The following is a 17,979-nucleotide window of genomic DNA, read 5'->3' as shown; positions in this document are numbered from 1 at the left end:
TAATATTGGGTATTTAATCTTAAGAAATAGCTCAAAATACCTCCACTAATGTGATATTATCTATTATTGACAAAACCTGAAAAAATAGTATCTACAGTAGAAAAGTGGTTGAAGAAAATACAAGCTCACTGAAATGTTTTGAAGCAAACAAAGGTATAATGATAAACATTATACCAGCCTTTCAAATGTTTACAATATAACACTATGTGAAAAACTCAGGCTGCAAAGAAAAATGAAAAGAAATGAAAACATAAAATATCTTTGTTCTCAGCTTCTTTGAGGCCAAACACATAAAGTCAAGGTACATTCTGCATCAAAATTATAATACATTAATGAAATTTGCCTTTCCATCTACTTGTTTCCCTCCCTTCTTTCCATTTGTATCTTCTGCCATTCACATAATCAGTCCCTTCCTTTATAACCAAGCCCTTACAAGATTTTTATTTGGTTAACAAATATGGTAAGTCCCTGCTACACTCAAGGCATTATGCTAGACATTTCCTCAGGAGACAAGGATGACATCATAATTGGGTGTAACTATTACATATTTATTGTGTGACCAGCATTGCTCTTCATGATATATGCATAAAGCTAAGACCAGATGTGAAGTATAACACTTGCTGGTGAGGCGAGCAGGAAATTAAAGGCCAAACCCTCAGCAACCACAATATCTTGGACTTGTCACTTCCTCCATTGCCTACTGGTAACTTCATTTGAGGGTGACCCAATACAGAAAAAGACGAAATAGAAAGGAATGTATTAAAAGTCATTTGTAGCTCAGGCCACACTCCTTGCCCTGCCAAGACATCTGCTTGGAAGGAGACCACAGAGGAGTCATTCTGAAGGACATTTAAAAAATACATTTAATGTAACTCACTGAATTTCATTTTTTATGAGAACTATAGATTCCCATGTAATCTATAAGTGTCCTACCTCAAACCAACACTGTAGTGTAAGACTAAAGCAAGTACTGAAATAAGTCAAATTTTGAAGGCTCCTGTGTCTCATTTTGCAGATTCATGCCTTTGTAGTGCCTTGATCAACCTGAGCTGTGACTGTAGAATTGCAGCAAAACCAGGGTCTCTAGGAAGAGAGCCTCTTTCTAGTACTACAGATTGTCTCCAAAGCTTGCTACAACTCTGAGAGGTGGGTAGTATTTTCTCCATTATACATGAGGTAATTAAGTTTCATAGGTCATCCAACAAACATGAGATAATACTAACTTTGTTCTTTCAGTCTTGAAAGCCCACGTTCTTTTCAGTGTACTGTGTGATTTTATAGCAGGAAGCAGTAAGGAACACTTACATCTACAGGTTCAGGCTGTAGATTTTAGTAGAAGAGGAAGAGTTCTTCTGACAGAGTCATTGAGGAGGACAGCAAGGACCATTGTAGGAAGAATATTTATGAGAAAAGATACCAATGCCAGAAACAGCAAAGTGCCCAGTTTGACTGAACTAATTGCTGTGTGCTAGAGAGAGAAGCTGAAAAGTTATACTGGAAATATATAAGACTCTAGAAACTGGAACCATGGTTAACATTTTGGCCTTATACTTCCTCTGTTGCAATTTAGGTGGGACTTAGCTAATTAATAATCCATGGGCTGCTTGTACTCTGAATCTTGGATATTTTATCTTATTCCTTACCACCATTAACTTCCTTTCTGTGTGCAGGTCAATCAACTTTTTCCATTATATTTTGAAAATTAATTACAGCATAATAATAAGTTATGAGCAAATTTCCCAAATGTTAGTCATCAGTGGCAAGACAGTTAATATAAATGTATGAAAGGTACAGAGGCAACTAACAAAGAGTGGTAGAGACTAAGCAAACTAGACAATACGTTTTCCATCTAAGGCAATCAAATTCAAACTTTTGGTAAATGTGGTAGTTGCCATGTAATAAGAGTATATTATACATTATTTTAACTGTTTCAAACATATTAATTCATTTAATCCTCACAACAGCCCTATGAAGAAAATGAGAAGCATTCTCATTTTACAGGTTAAAAAAATGGGGATACAGAGAAGTTAATTAACTTATTCAAGGCCACTCAGTGGTAGAGCCAAAATTTGAACCCAGAACTTCTGGCTTCAGTCAAATTTTGAAGGCTCCTGTGTCTCATAAGCACCTCAGTGTATGCCTGGATCTCATAGAGTGCTTTTCATGCTAAATGTTTTTCTTCTTACAACCATAAGAAATTTAGAAGCAAATGTTGGTAAAATCTGTATTTCAGGCAATTTTATCACCAAAAGTTACAACCTGTTCAACAAATACTTATTGTGCACCTATATTTTCAAAGTACTGGGTACCACCCATACAGCCTTCCTGACCAAAGCCAGGAACACATACCCATATGCTTGCACCTATCCATGGCTGTCCTTTGACTAATCTACTGGGTGTCACTCAATACTATTCAGTCAAAAACGAAACAGAATCACACATTCCACTGAATCAAATTACCAGTCAACAAAACAGAAATTTCATTTATTAGCTAGTACTGTAAGATAAATAATTGGTTGTTGGCAGGAAATAAGAGAACAGTCTTACAGAAATGATTTCTGTTACACATCAATTCATAAAAGTTACCGCCACTCTTTCCCTGGTTACCCAGTCAAATTAGTCTAGACTCTGGAGCAGTGTTTTTTTCAAGGCGATCCATTTTATATTCACCTGGAGTAATTAGTTGAAATGTAAACTTATTTACAACCCTATCAGAAAATTTTGCAATGGGATTTAGGGATTTGAAGGTACAACAAGCTTTTAATATTTTTCATACTTTCTGAAGTTTGAGAATCACTAGTAAGGGAAAAATGAGAAAGGAGACTTAAATGACTTCCCAGAAAATGTTGAGGTCTATAAAAAAGTAATTCATACTAAAGGATAAATTCACTATTTCTAAAATTAGACATTGTAGGTTCAAATGTGCTCTGAATGTAGATCATTATATTTTTTAATACAAAAATGGCATTATTCAAAATTACAGTAAATAATTTAGCCCTTTAATATTATGCATTTATATTTAAATTTCTAGAGAAATATATCAGAATTATCTTATTTGGAAAATTACAACAATAAAACTGAAGTGTTGGCCAGGCACAGTGGCTTATGCTTGTAGTCCCCAGCACTCTGAGAGGCTGAAGCGGGTGGATCACTTGAGGTCAGGAGTTCAAGACCAGCCTGGCCAACATGGTGAAACACCATCTCTACTAAAAATACAAAAAAATTAGCCGGGCATGGTGGTATGTGCCTGTAATCTCAGTCATTTGGGAGGCTGAGGCAGGAGAATCACTTAAACCTAGAAGGCAGAAGTTGCAGTGAGCCAAGATCACACCACTGCACTCCAGCCTGAGCAACAGAGCGAGACTCCATCTCAAAAAACAAACAAACAAAAAATACAAAATGCTTTAGGCAACATAGCTTATTTTTCTCTTAAAATAATAGGTCCAGAAATAGGCAGTTGCAGGTAATGGCCCAGCTGCTCAACTCTGCAGACATGGGGTAAATTGAGTTCCCTGTTTTTTTGTTCTTCCATCTTCCATTCTGTTCTTACCACACCACTTTGTTGCTTCATGGTCACAAAATGACAGCTTTTTCTCCAGCAAAGCATTTAAAGCAGAAAATGAGAAAACGGAGACAGACAATGTCATAGGTCCAAACACCCTCCCAGCAGATGTCTAGTTAAGTTGCATTCATCTGAGCAGTATCTCAAAATCACGCCATAAGAGGCTGAAAAATCGAGAAACAGGATGGCCATGACTGCTTTAGACCAGGAGTTAGCAAATTACATCCCATGGGCAAAATGCTGCCTGTTCTCTGTTTTTTTGTAAATAAAGTTTTATTTGAACACAGCCACACATATCTTTGTAAAAAATTTTTTATCTATGAGTTTTTTTCATGCTAAATCAGCAAAATTGAGTAACTGCATGATAGACCTCCTGGCCCACAAAACCTAAAATATTTACTATCTTATCTATTATAGAAAGTTTTGTGACCATAGTTTAGACCAATAATGATCCATCACATGCAGCTGTGTACATCACTGCACTAGGGGTTCTGGTGGCAGAAATAAATATTGGGTAGGCAAAACAAATCTCAGTGTCTGCCACACTGTGTGTTTTGGAGAATATTCTTTGTTTATTGCCCCATCTCTAAAAAAATGAGGTGCTCCTCTCAAAGTTTTATCTATCTCAAAGTCGATATTAGGATTTCCTGTGAAAATAAATACAAAATATTTACCACAGTGCCTACCATATAACAAAGGTTCAATAATGTTAGCTATTAGTAAAATTATTTATATAAAAACCCTGCTACTTTAGCCTTTCATTTTCCTGAACGGACACCTGAACTGCTTTGGCCTTTAAAAATTATTGAAAGTCAGTTTCATTTTAAAAATTATAATTACAGGTATCATACTTGTCTATTAGTCTTTCTATTGGTAGATTTTGGTAATGTGGACTTGAAAGCACCTTCTACATACATATGGACATAGCAACTGATTAAATGTTCTAGCACCAACAAACTGGCATAAATATATTTATTGAATATTATCTACCATCAAATGCAAAAAGATAAAAACATTTTAATTTGTTATATATAAAATACAATGATTTGTGTTTTACTGGAAATTTTCTTTAAAGAAAATTGGTATCTTTATGAGGCTTCTTCCTGGCATGCCACTGTTTCCAACAGGGTTCCTATCTATAAATATTTTCGTAAGCCACACTTAGCCTTTAAGAGTTGTCTGGAAAGCCTTCTTTGCAAAAAATTATTTAGGTTCATGAGACCAAAAAGGCTGTTATATAATTTCTTCTATGTGCATATATTCTTCCTGCATAGTCAATGAGAAAAATTAGCTTAAATGTTGTTTTCTTTATAAAATAAATGAAAAATGTATTACTAATAGAACTCTGATTTTTTTAATATTAAAGCATAATAACAGAAGGTTGAACTCTTCTACTGTATGATCTTTTTCAATGTACAACACTAATTTTCTGTATTAAAAAGACATGGAGATCTACTTTCACAATATAATTTGAAACACAGAGGAAAATGTTGCATGCTGAGTGATAAAATTGAATTTTATTTTTGACTCTTGAAAGGGACCTATCCATTTCATTTAGGTCTTCCATATTTTTAACTTAAAAAAATAGAAATCTGCAAAAATATTTTGGTAAAAATCTCTGGAACTCTGCAGGAATCCAGGGAGTCAAGTGAAATTACTTCCTTGCATTAGATGAATAACTCATTGACTGGCCCTATCCTCATTTAGCTCCAATGAAATAATAATGAGGAAACTTGTATAAAAGTGATTTTTTAAAAACCCACCACAATCTCTCATGCATATTTTAGAATTATTCACCAAAATCCAGAGATATTGAATATAAAAGATGAGAAACAGTTGCCTAGTGCCTTCAGGCTTGCAGCTCAGTATTTAGAGATCACTGTCTTTCTGCTGCAAGCAAATAGTCTATTACAAAACAGGTAGCCACGAGAAGGTAACTTCATCAGTAAAAAACTAGCCTACGTCGAAATTTTGGCAAAACAAAAACAAAACAAAACAAAAAAAAACAATAAGCACTGCCAGATAGGATCAGAAACACTATTATTTGGAACATAATTCATTACACAGTTACAATAATTACTTTTTTGGAGTATTAATCCCATCCCCAATCAAAGGAAAGCCTTAGGAATTCAGGCATGCAGCATGAAACTTTAAAATGAACCAAGATGTTCTTTGCATTGAGACATTCTGTACCCTCTTTTTCTAAGATTACCCAGGAGCTAGCTTTCACCACAATGCTACTCTAAGCAGTTTGCATCTCTTTGGTGCTGACCATCCACCACTAGGTCGACAACACCAAGTGCTTCATTGTGAGCCTTTTATATTTTTAATAAGCACCTATATATGTAAGCACTGTAATACCTGTGTATAAGCACTTTGGTAAATACTTATATATTAAGCTATCACCATCATTCTTGAATCTTTTCTCCATAAGCTTAATGCACCCTTCCCAGGGCTTCCTGTGTCTTTCTGCTTTCTCAAGACCTCCTCAGTGATAGGCAATCTACATCTTCTCATTCCGAGAAATTCCCCGAGCAGCACTTTATTCCATCTTGTTTATGTTTGATTCCAATCAACACCCTGCAAAGGTATTTCCTGAACTACATCCAACTATATATTTTTAATTCATTGACAAATCATTAATTTGTGCCTCCCACAGCAAAGCAATCAGCCTTCATATGTTATTCCTCCCAGTGGCATTTTAAGTATGGTCAAGTTCATAACCCAAATAATAAGTCTCTGGTGGTGAAATGTCAGATACTGATAAAAGTAAATGAGCAAGATACACTGTTCTGGGGACAAGAGAGTCTTCTTAACATCTCATTAAGTTCTCAGCTAGAGCTGTATAATTTAGCTATACTTAAAACCAGACATTTTTTGAAAAGTTTCATTGATCTTTTATTTACATACCATTAAATTTATCCATTTTAAGTGTACAATCCAATGATACTTAGTCAATGTACAGAGTTCTACAACCATCATCACAATCTAATATTAAAAGTAACATTATTCACAATAGGGAAAAATGGGAACAAGTCAAATGTGAATGGATAAAACAAGAAAACAACCAAAACCTGGTCTCACTTAAAAAGTGAGATTACTGCAAATTTCATTGACAGCTTAAATAGATATGATATATTTATTTACCTATATATTTGGAGGGAAAGAATTAAACAATTTGAAATTCTCCTAATGCAGAGTGGAAAGTTTGTACTGTAAGAAAAAGCCAAAGTTCATTATTTTGAATGTCACTGAAAAATAGCAGAAGATAATTTTATCATTGACATTTCTACTAGTTCCCTTTGCATAATGAATATATTGTTATATTATGTAAATATCGTGGTTTGTTCTTTCAGTGAGCATTAGTCCAGTTACCCAGAGTAAGGCAAGAAAATTGTCTTCCAAAGTGATGTCATAATGGTTCTAAAAATACAGAACCATTTGATGTAGCCATCTAACTATTTCTAGGCAGAATTCTATTTATGCTTTGTAAACTTAAATGATTCATAATTGGCAAATAACAAGGTGATGGAAATAAGTGTAGCATTGAGAAACAGTCATATGTGTCTCACAGAATCAAATTCTAATAAATTACTATAATTTGAGTGCTAATATTCATACTCCAGGAAAATCTTGTCCACCAAAATCTGACCAAATTTTGGCTAAGCAGAAAGCTTTTGTTGAATGCAATGTGGACCTTTCCTTTGAAAAGAAACAAAGATTACAAAGAATAAAATTATTATCTATGTACTCCACTTCTCCCATATCCAAAAATATGTGTTGGATAGCTTATATTAAATAGAAAAATAACATGCTGGAAAACACTTTCACCTAACATGGAATGGCTTACACCTCTGCTATCTCTGGATTGAAAACCAGATTAGTAAAAAACTGAGTTTAATGTCATTTATATTCTTCATTTCTGATTTTAAATCTTCTCAAAACTATTTGTACATCAAATGTAATTTTATTGCATTTTTCTAGAATAACCAAAAGAAAGTCTACACTAGTCAGAGAATAACTTTACTCTTATCCATTTTAAATCATAATATCTGGTTTCTCTCTCTAAGAAATTTGTTTAATTAAATATTTTATTATGGATACTCATTCAGATTTTCAAAAATGGTCCTGCCCCTAGATAATGACAAATGGTTGCTTTCAGTAGGACTTACTTTACTACAGCTGTGGTTTAAGAATAACTGTTTCTGTATTTTGATGATCTACTCTATCTTCACATGGGTATACCAAAAGCAAAAATATTAACAATGTGGATATATGAGGAAATAAAAAACAGAACGCTCCTCTCAGAATTTAATGCCTAATAGCTAATCAATTCATTTTGTCATTTGTATCAAGAATTTCCAACAAATTTGTAACAATTCACCAATCAGATTTGAAAACTAATCTGGCTAATCTCAGTCCCCAGTCTCTTCTGGGACCATAATTTTATAAAAGTCACAGAGTAAAAAGACCAGTGAGGTTCCTCGAAATCCCACCTTTTCTGCATCATCCATTTCTAGAGAAGTTTGTAGATGCACCAAGATGGTACACTACAGGCATAATTCCCCTTAACATTTTCCCAGTAACTGACTACACAGATTTGTCTGACAGTCAACACTCCTGCCTTTGACCCCCTCTCTGACAGGCATCCTGGTATATAAATTTTTACTATTGAAAATTATCCCTGTTTAATTTACCAAAGAACATGAGGAATAACAGCAAATGTTGACCTAGACTAATTCACACCGAACAAGCAAATTACAATCAGACTGTATCTGCTATTGAAAGAGTAGTAGTCCTTATCTGGAATGTTTTTAAATCACATTATTATATTTTTTAAACATCACAAGATTTATTTAATCAATTATTTCCTTGAGGTCTGTCAAAATAATATTTACCTCACTTTGGAGGCAAGTAGAAGAGAACACTTTACCTTTAAGACTTTCGAATAGTGGCCGGGCACGGTGGCTCATGCTTGTAATCCCAGCACTTTGGGAGGCCGAGGCGGGTGGATCACGAGGTCAGGAGATCGAGACCACGGTAAAACCCCGTCTCTACTAAAAATACAAAAAAATTAGCCAGGCGTGATGGCGGGCGCCTGTAGTCCCAGCTACTCGGAGAGGCTGAGGCAGGAGAATGGCGGGAACCCGGGAGGCGGAGCTTGCAGTGAGCCGAGATTGCGCTACTGCACTCCGGCCTGGGCGACAGAGCGAGACTCCATCTCAAAAAAAAAAAAAAAAAAAAAAAAGACTTTCGAATCGTATCCTACAAAATGCTGCGATATCTTCAAAACCCTTTCAAAGCACAGCTGTCTTGAATTAGCCCAATAATTGATAGTAGTAACATACCATAAGAGGAGAAACAATGTGTTACAATAAATGTTCATTGAATGCTATTCCTGTCTCTACATTCCTACTGTATTCTGCTAACACTGATGCTACTATTTTACTTTTGGTGGCACCTGTTAGATAATGTAAGGGGCGGTCTCTATGTTATATCATCCCCCTGTGCTGATGCTTTCATTCAGCTTCAAAGTACGCTATGTTCCTTCTTTAGAGAATAGTGACTCAAAAATTTTTCCTACATTGTCACTTATTGAAAATATTTTGGCAGCCAGGCATGGTGGCTGATGCATGTAATTCCAGAACTTTGGGAGGCTGAGGCAGAAAGATTGCTTGAGGCCAGGAGTTGGAGGTTGCAGTGAGCTATGATCATGCCACTGCACTCCAGCCCAGGCAACAGAGCAAGACTCTGTCTCTAAAAATAGAAAAATAATTTGGTAAATATCAAAAATTCACACTACAAAGTATAGGCTAATAGAACTATAGAATTTTGACCATAGCATTCTATAACAAATATATATTACGTATATAGAATCAATAGTATTTCAGGAGATTGTTTTCAATGTTCTTTGTGATTTTATATCAATTTCTCTTCTCACACTAAAAATTATTTTCATAGGAAGATATTGCCTTTCCTGTTCAGATTCCTTGTCATTCAGGCCATTCCTTAAATTACATTTCTCATAGCAGTGTGAGGTTTTCTGAACGACTTTGTGCCTAGTAGTAAACATGCCTTTTATATACTCATTATTCTTTGGAATATTTATTGAACATTGTTTATGCATAAGAAACTGTGCTGAATGTTGGACGAGACACAAAAATAAACAAAACATTCTCCCTGCCACAAAGAAACCTAAAATGTCTTATGGAAAATGAAACAGTGACCAAATACATTCCAGACAAGGCGATTTGTGATAAATGTCGTGTGTGTGGGACAAACCAGAGTCAAAGGAGTTCAGAGGATTACTATCCCTGGTTTTGGAAGAGAATAACAAGTCATATTTTTATTTGTAAATTCCTATAGGAATGAGATTTATGTTCAAGATTAGCACAATTATTTAACCAATTAGGCAATGGTAATATAAATGGAAAAAAACCTGAAGGTTCTCTTCCTAGCACTAATTTTGAAGGATTTTCAACAAAAAATGTAGGAAATGCAGATGTGTACTCAATTTTCAGTCTTCCAGGATCAGAGATTGTATAACTTCCATTTATACTTAATCCTAGTGTATAAGAAAATGTATAACTATGAGGTCTTCACAATATGTGTTTCGGCTGAATTCAGTTGCTAGAATGTAAAGCTACAACAGAATCTCTGCAAAAGTGAAAAACAACTGAGCAGCACCCTGAACAGCCTTCTCTTCTGTGGCTACACTGCCCTTACTCCCAATTTATCCCAAGAAATCGTATTCTGTATTTATTTAATACTGATGTCATCTTCCCTAAACCACTTTCTTAAATGCCCTTATATCTCTCTTAAAATCCAATGGCTGAATATAGCATATTAAAATTCTAATAAGAGCCTCTGAGCCCACTATAAATATAAGAATCATTATAAAACTATATTACTTGCTATTTTTTAAAACTGCACTTGCATTTCAACTCCTAAGAATGTTTCCTACAAAAAATCTTCATATATGGACAAAAATATGACATTTTTATATTATTTTTAAATGTATAGTTTTTTTAAAACAAGTGTTTAACATTAAAAATAGTTACATTATTATGTTGTATGCATGTTAAAAAGAATGAGATCAATCTATGTACTGACATGGGAAGATCTCCAAGACATAGACAAATATGCATCTTTTACAGAACTATGTGTTTGTGTACATATGCACAGAAAAGGCCTGTAGGACACTTACCAATCTGTTATCACATTGCTTTTCTGTGGGGAGGAGATTAGGATTGAGACAGATGGTAAAACATGACTTATTTTTACTTTAATATTTGTGTATTGTTTGACAATTTTACAAAAAGCATATATTCATTGTGTCATATATTATAAACAAACTTAAAATATTTAATTTGGAAGAAGTCTTTTAATTTGCAAACTAAGTTTCAGCCTACTGTTGGCAGACTAAGACCGTTTATGTCCTCAACACCTTAAAATAGAATTGGTGAGAAAATATTTAAAATAATTCATAAAAAGCTTGAAAGAATTTTAAAGCAAATTTTCCGTCTTGTCACTTGAAAATTTTCGAATTCTCTGTTTCTAAGGGAAAATTTTCAATATGAATTGAATTCAGAAATGTACAGTAGTGATTAATGTGGGCTCAGGTTAACGGAAAAAATCTGTATACATTTTAAAAAGGTAAGTATATGCTGGAAAGTCACTTCTTAAAACAGTTAACCAACTCTTCTAAATATACAAAACTTCTTTTTCAAAACTGGGCTCTTGAGAATCCAGGACATAAGTGTTGGAAGAAGGATGTGAAGAGGGGAAGGAGAAATAGTACGAAAGGTATCACTGAAATTTGGGAGAGGGGGATGAAAACTTCCTGGTAGTCAGTCTAGGTCCAATCCTCATTGCATATTAATTGACTTAAGTTGTTGAGTTAATAAAGGTAGAGAGGAGCAGATATAATTTTTAATAAAGGAAAAAGTCCTGACTGTAGAGATGCTGGTGGCATGAACACAGTCTTCTTTTTTGTTTGTAGTTTAAGAGTAGCAGTGTTGGCCTCAAACCAAGAAAGGTAAGTAATGACTGCCTCATCACAGTAAGTACAGGGCAAAACAAAAGATGAGGCAGGTTTTTAATGAGATCATTGAGAGTTAACAAGTCCTTTCGCCTATCACAGAGAAAATCCTGGAGAACCACCATAAAGAGTAGTGACATGAGCTGGCTCTAGCTTTGAGTATATTTGCCATCCCGGGTGGGATTCAAAAGAAAAAAAAGTTAATGGTGTCTGGGTTTCTTATTTCTCCATCTCGTATTTTCTTACAATCAACCACTCATTATTAAGTAGTTATTTAATTAATGATTTTTATATCAAAAAGAGCAAGCATGGCCTTTTTATCAGTCCATTTCTGCGTTTTCTCCTTCTGTTTGAGGAAGAACTAAATTACAAAGATATGCACCATAACATGGCACCACCATTATGTTGGAGTCATTGTCTTAACCTCCAGGCAAAGCATTTAGAGAAAAAAAACAAAACTATCAAGACCAGCCCTAGTCTTGAAGATCCATACACTTAGTCTTTCACGTGATTACCATATGGCTGCTATGGCACCACCATCCATTCTTGGTCTTAGTAACTTCCAGCAGTGAAGTAGTAAGCTCAGCATCCGATCAGGGTCATTTCCCCCTTTTGTTTGGTACCTTTGCAGCCAGCACACACCTTGACACCATTCATTAGCTTTGCTGTTAACATACATGCACAGACACAGACACAGACATATACACACACACAGTTTTTCTCTCAGAGAGAGGGAGAAGAGAGAGCAAGAAAAAATAATTGTGACCAAGTCTTTGAGAAAATTAAGATTAGCCTTTTAAAACCTGAGAAGCCCCAAACCAGCTTGTCTGGCTAATTCAGTAAAATTTTTATCAACGTTATGTATGCCACATGGTGAGGGAGAAAAGGCTGTGTGAAGTTCTTGTTATTTTATCGCTTTTTGAAATGGAAATTGTACATAAGATCTATCACAGATACTCAAAGCTGCCTGATCAATTCAACCCAATTTTGATCAACCTGATGGGATGATGTGTTAGGGAAGAGTGAGCTTGTGCAAATTTCTTACTATTTTATCACTATTTCACGTGGAAATCATACCCAAGTTTTATTACAAATAGCCAAAACTATTTAACAAAAAATAAAGGAAGAGGATTTAGACATGAATATATTGTGTTAATTTGTTTTTTCTTTAAGGTAGGTAGAAGCAAGTAGATTCTTACAACAATCAAGCAATCTCTAAGCAAAGAGGTCAGGTACCGATACTACCAAATAAAACAAGTCCCTTTTTGGTACTAGGGAAGAAGGTAGTTATGATATGGGTGTTGCTACTCCGGAAAGCAAGTTATCTGTTGTGAATCACTGTTGGTGCAGAACTGGGAACAATCTCGTAAACTAAAATCTTACAGTTTAGGGTTATGTGTCAACAAGCACACAAATGAAATTCAACAAATATTTTATAGCCACCCAAGCTTTTTTATTTTTGAATTTTTTGAATTTTTTCCAATTTCTTGAGACACTTTCCATTAAAAAATAGCCCGCATGGCCAGGTGTGGTGGCTCATGCCTGTAACCCCAGCACTTTGAGAGGCTGAGGCAGGCAGATCACGAGGTCAAGAGTTGGAGACCATCCTGGCCAACCTGATGAAACCCCATGTCTACTAAAAATACAAAAATTAGCTGGGTGTGGTGGCACGTGCCTGAAGTCCCAGCTACTCGGGAGGCTGAGGCAGGAAAATCACTTGAACCCGGGAGGTGGAGGTTGCAGTGAGCCAAGATCGCGCCATTGCACTGCACTCCAGCCTGGCAATAGAGCGAGACTCCGTTAAAAAAAAAAAAAAAAAAAAATCCCTCATTTCAAGTTGCAGGCATTGCCTTCCCCCAAGAAGCCTTCTGTGTCTCCAACAAGTCCAGTTTGAATCTCCATTGAGTAAATATTACTGTATTTTTTAAAGGTTGGAAGAGAGAAGAGCCAAACCAAACACTTCTCCCAACCTCTCCTCAGTGACCTTCAGTTTTAAAACCACGATCTTAAACCATGTGAATCTAGAATTCACAAAGTAAAGACATGAAAAGAAAAAGGGTTTTGAAGCTACTTCCACACTAGTGCAGTGAGCCTGTTATCTAGCAAAAACTTCCATAGAGCTCAACCTATTTCACAAAAGTAGCAGTTTGCAGAAAATGATTTGGGGGAAAATACTCTTAACCCTTCTACCCCTGCAGAAGCAGACTCCAAAATGCTTAAGAACTGATACTGTGAAACATACTATTATATAGTTACACAGAAAACTCCATGACATGCTTTTGCCTCATACAGGATTTAGGCGAGACCTTAGAATGAGCAAATTACTAGGTGTTTGTGTGTGTGTATTTTTAAACCAATATAGAAAGATGTAACTTTTTAAATCATCTGCATCAAAAATAAAATTTCACCATCTGTTTTTCATTCATTTACACTCAATTAATTAAAAAAAAATTAAAGCAAAGAGGATGGAAGTCTTTGAAAATAAACATGTAAGACTTTTTTTGCAGCCTAGCGGAAGAGGGCTAAAGTGTTTCAATCAGCAGGCATGAGCTGCCCTAACATAGTTTTGTGGGTTTTTTTCTCTTCAAAACAACACGGCCCAATATGTTTTCATATACATTTTTTAAATAGCCAACTCATTTTAAAAATAGGCAATTGCCATATTTTAACTTTCAATCTAAGTTGGCAGATGACGTTTTATGTACCCTTATGTAGGCACTTGTATTCAGAAAACAGAAAAACTTCTGTAGGCAAATTTGAACATTCAGTGGGTAAAAGTAACCTTTAATGAATAAACATTGGATATCTGCGTAGCATCAGAAAAAAGTATTCTGACACCTACATAGTATAAAGTAGAAAAATTAATATGACACTTGGAAAACATGCATTTTGTAAAATATACTTTCTAACTCTTAGAGCCCATGTGATGTTGCAGTTGCTATAGTAACTGTATGTTTGTTCATCAGGAAAATACGTAGGTACAGAATGCTTACATTTATTCACAAATTCTCAGTGAATCTGTGAATAGAAGTGATTTTATTTGCCAAATAGAAGTGATAAATAAAAAAATTCTCAGTGGATAAGCAATTCTTGTCCCTTAATGTTAAAACTACAATAATATAATTCTATCAAGCATTCTTTCAAAGAAATATCATTGTTGTTCATAAACTTCAATATCTCATAAACAAAAATGGCTGATCTAGAAAGAATTTTTAACCTCTCATTATTTGTTCATTTGCATGGAATATAATATGCTAAAATGATTAATTACAATTGTGAACCATTAAATTCATATGCATATTTTTAAATTTCAGTTTTAAATATAGGCTGGTTCTACTCTCTCCTATAACAGGTCTTATAAAACCTTGTCAATGGCACATATGTTGAATAAATACCTCAATATACTACATTTGCAACAAAGTTCTAAAATGAACTTTGTGAATGTCATGATCCTTAATGCTGTTGTGGCATAAAGGGAGAGCATTCCTTGCGTCCATTTGGCTATGATCGTGAGCGTACTTTGTTTCCCCAAGAGAAGAAAGAAGAGTAGTAAACCATTTTTGCAGAATGCCATTCTCCTACAACAGTTTTATGAAAGAAACATCTGTGACGAGAATCTCTAATGCTTTTCTGAAAGCCACAGCTGACAGTAAAAGTGCATTGCTAAAAGTGGCAAATCAATCCCATTCCGCCCTTCTGAGAGCATGACACTTAATTTGCTATGTAGCACATGTATTTTCCTCACATGTGCTGAGAGACTGTGACATTGATGTGGTGGCTTTCATCCAAGCCTCAGCTGAATAAACACTTGGGCCATACAGTGGGCAAACTGGCATCCTAAAAAACGTCTTCTGTCCCGGGCAAGTTAACTTCACCTCAGGGAAGCATTTTTCTAAGTTTTAGTTTGCAATTTGAGTGCATAAATGGAATCTCTGAACACTGTTTGGAAAATCTTAAATCATTTCACACACAAAGAGCACATTCTGTATTTTTAAGCAAGTTTTCTCAATGTAATGCAATTTTTATGTGACTACCTAAAAACATGCAAATACAACAGATAAAAATGAATAATATTATATAGTATTTCTAATCAAATTATTCCATTGCGTAATCTGTTATTTTAAAAAGTATAAAAAATAAGCACATTAGATATGTTTGAAATGGGTAACTTTTTTAATTAAACGATTTATTGACATAAAGTACATACCAAAACACTCAGAAACCTATTTATATACCTTGGCAAATTTTGTAAACTGAGTGAATACACTCGTAATCAAGTACCACAACATTATTAGCACACAGAATCCTTCATTACACCTTTCTAAAACATATACAATTGCTTTTAAATTTGACATAAAATCTTTAACAAATGAGAAAACTTCATTTAAATAATATCAAGCAAATAAAGTTCTGGTGAAGAGTATGAATACATAAAGGTCTCTGTAGTTAATTGGACTATCTCTTTTTGGGTGTCTTCTGCGCATCTGCAAGTGACTATTTTTTAATTTTCAACAATCAGGGAAATCACCATTACTTTTACCCCCAAATCACCCCAGTGTTTTTTTTCTTAACTCCATTGACATTTTATAAAAATATACAGGTAGAAAAAATCCAGGTGTGCATATCATCTCTGCCATGAGTTGTTTTAATTACTCCTATTTTTCTTCCTTCTTACTAAAGAACTTCAATGTAAATCCCTCTATTTTTTCAAATTTAAATTATACTTAACAGGGGAGAATACATATACTATGTTTTTTTCTGTCTCTCAGATTTCTCCTTCATATGATCATTCCCAGAGCAAAATAAAATTGTTTTTAAAAACATAAAATTAAAGTACAGTAAATGTGTTCTGTGTTGCTCCTTGACCCCCCAGAGTATGCTTAGATGTTCTGTCTATGACGCCAAGTACCAGGGTATGTCCCCTAGCCACCTAAAGCAGTCCAATCTCCATTAGTCCCACTCATAATTCCTGAAACTGACAGGAATTTAAGCAGTCCAGCCAATACCTTCAGGTACGTTTCAAATACTCACCACAAGAGCTCAGTGTGTTCAGAACTAAATATGTCCAGACTTGATTAACTTGGAATCTCAAACCTCAAGGTCATCTCTGGCAATATCTTTCTGGCAACCCTTACATTCAAATGACAGCAAGTTTTACCAAATATACCTCCAAAACTCTCTTTTAAATCTGTTGCCTACTGTCCTTTCCCACTCCACTGAAGTCCTTACTCTTTCCTGCCATTTCATCTTTACACATGCCATTTCATCTTTCTAGAAGAACTTTACCCTCTTTTGCCTTGTAAATGCCTTCTCAGCCTTCAAAATCCATCTTGAAATGGCTCCTCCTCCAGCTGCCATCTCTGACCCAGTCCATACCCTGGAGTAAAATCCCCTTTTGATGTGTCATAGCATGTGTCATTCTGTATCTGTGTCCTCAACTGGAACAGGAACACACTGGGCTGGAACAAGGTTTTTCATCTTTATATTGTCAATATCTAATATATCACCTGGGATATCACATATGTTAAACAAACAATGAAAGAATAAAACAAAATTAAATATTCTTTGCCTAAAAGGCATAAAACATCCAGAAGATAACTTTGAACCAATTGCAATTTGCCTAGGTCTACCTCCCTTATCTCAAAATGGATGGAATGTAATGCTGGTATAAAAAGTCATTGTGAAAGTGAGCCCCAGTCTTGCCAGCAGCACCCAAGAAACACCATGAGTGCAGAGTCATCAGGAGCTGGGAGCTATGTGGGACAGGTCACGGAAGATGAGGTAATAACTAAAGGACAACCAAAGCTTAGAATAAGTCTACTGCTCAGAAGACCCAGTGCAGTGTGCTCTTTCAAAAGGTGAAAGGGGACCAGGCGCAGTGGCTCATGCCTGTGTTCCCAGCAGTTTGGAAGGCTGAGGTGGGAGAATGGCTTGAGCCCAGGAGTTTGAGACCAGCCTGGGCAACGTGGTAAAACTCCCATCTCTAAAAAATTAAAAAATAAACCGGGCCTAGTGGGCCACACCTGTAGTCTCAGCTACACAAGGGTGAGGTGGGAGGATCTCTTGAGCCCGGGATGTGGAGGATGCAGTGAACTGTGACTGTGCCACTGCACTCCAGCCTGGGTGACAGAGTAAGACCTTGCCTCAAAACAAAACAAAACAAAACAAAACAAAACAAACAAACAAACAAAAAAGTGAAAGGGTTTACTGCATCGTAGGAATGATGAACTCATAGCAGTTTTTTAAATGAGAATATTATTTTAAAAAGAAAGAAATGAATGGGTTGGATTAAATCGTGTCTGATATTTAATGTATTACTGTCATTAAAAAAAAAAGATCTTAGAAAATACTTATCCCTCACACATGCCTTGCTGTT

General features: G+C 35.3%; 1 long non-coding RNA gene across 1 annotated transcript; it reads left to right on the top strand.

Moving 5' to 3' along the window:
- Positions 1–1,104: 1,104 nt before the first annotated feature.
- LOC131381004 (uncharacterized) lies at positions 1,105–17,366 on the top strand. The gene is made up of 4 exons (XR_009209395.1): positions 1,105–1,146; positions 11,565–11,600; positions 12,777–12,830; positions 17,228–17,366. It is a non-coding gene; the product is annotated as an uncharacterized LOC131381004 (long non-coding RNA).
- Positions 17,367–17,979: the final 613 nt, after the last annotated feature.

This window comes from Hylobates moloch, unplaced genomic scaffold (genome assembly GCF_009828535.3).
Source record: "Hylobates moloch isolate HMO894 unplaced genomic scaffold, HMol_V3 SCAFFOLD_13, whole genome shotgun sequence".
NCBI lineage: Eukaryota > Metazoa > Chordata > Mammalia > Primates > Hylobatidae > Hylobates > Hylobates moloch.
Note: the sequence above shows the minus strand (reverse complement) of the source record. Positions and strands in the feature narration are given on the sequence as shown.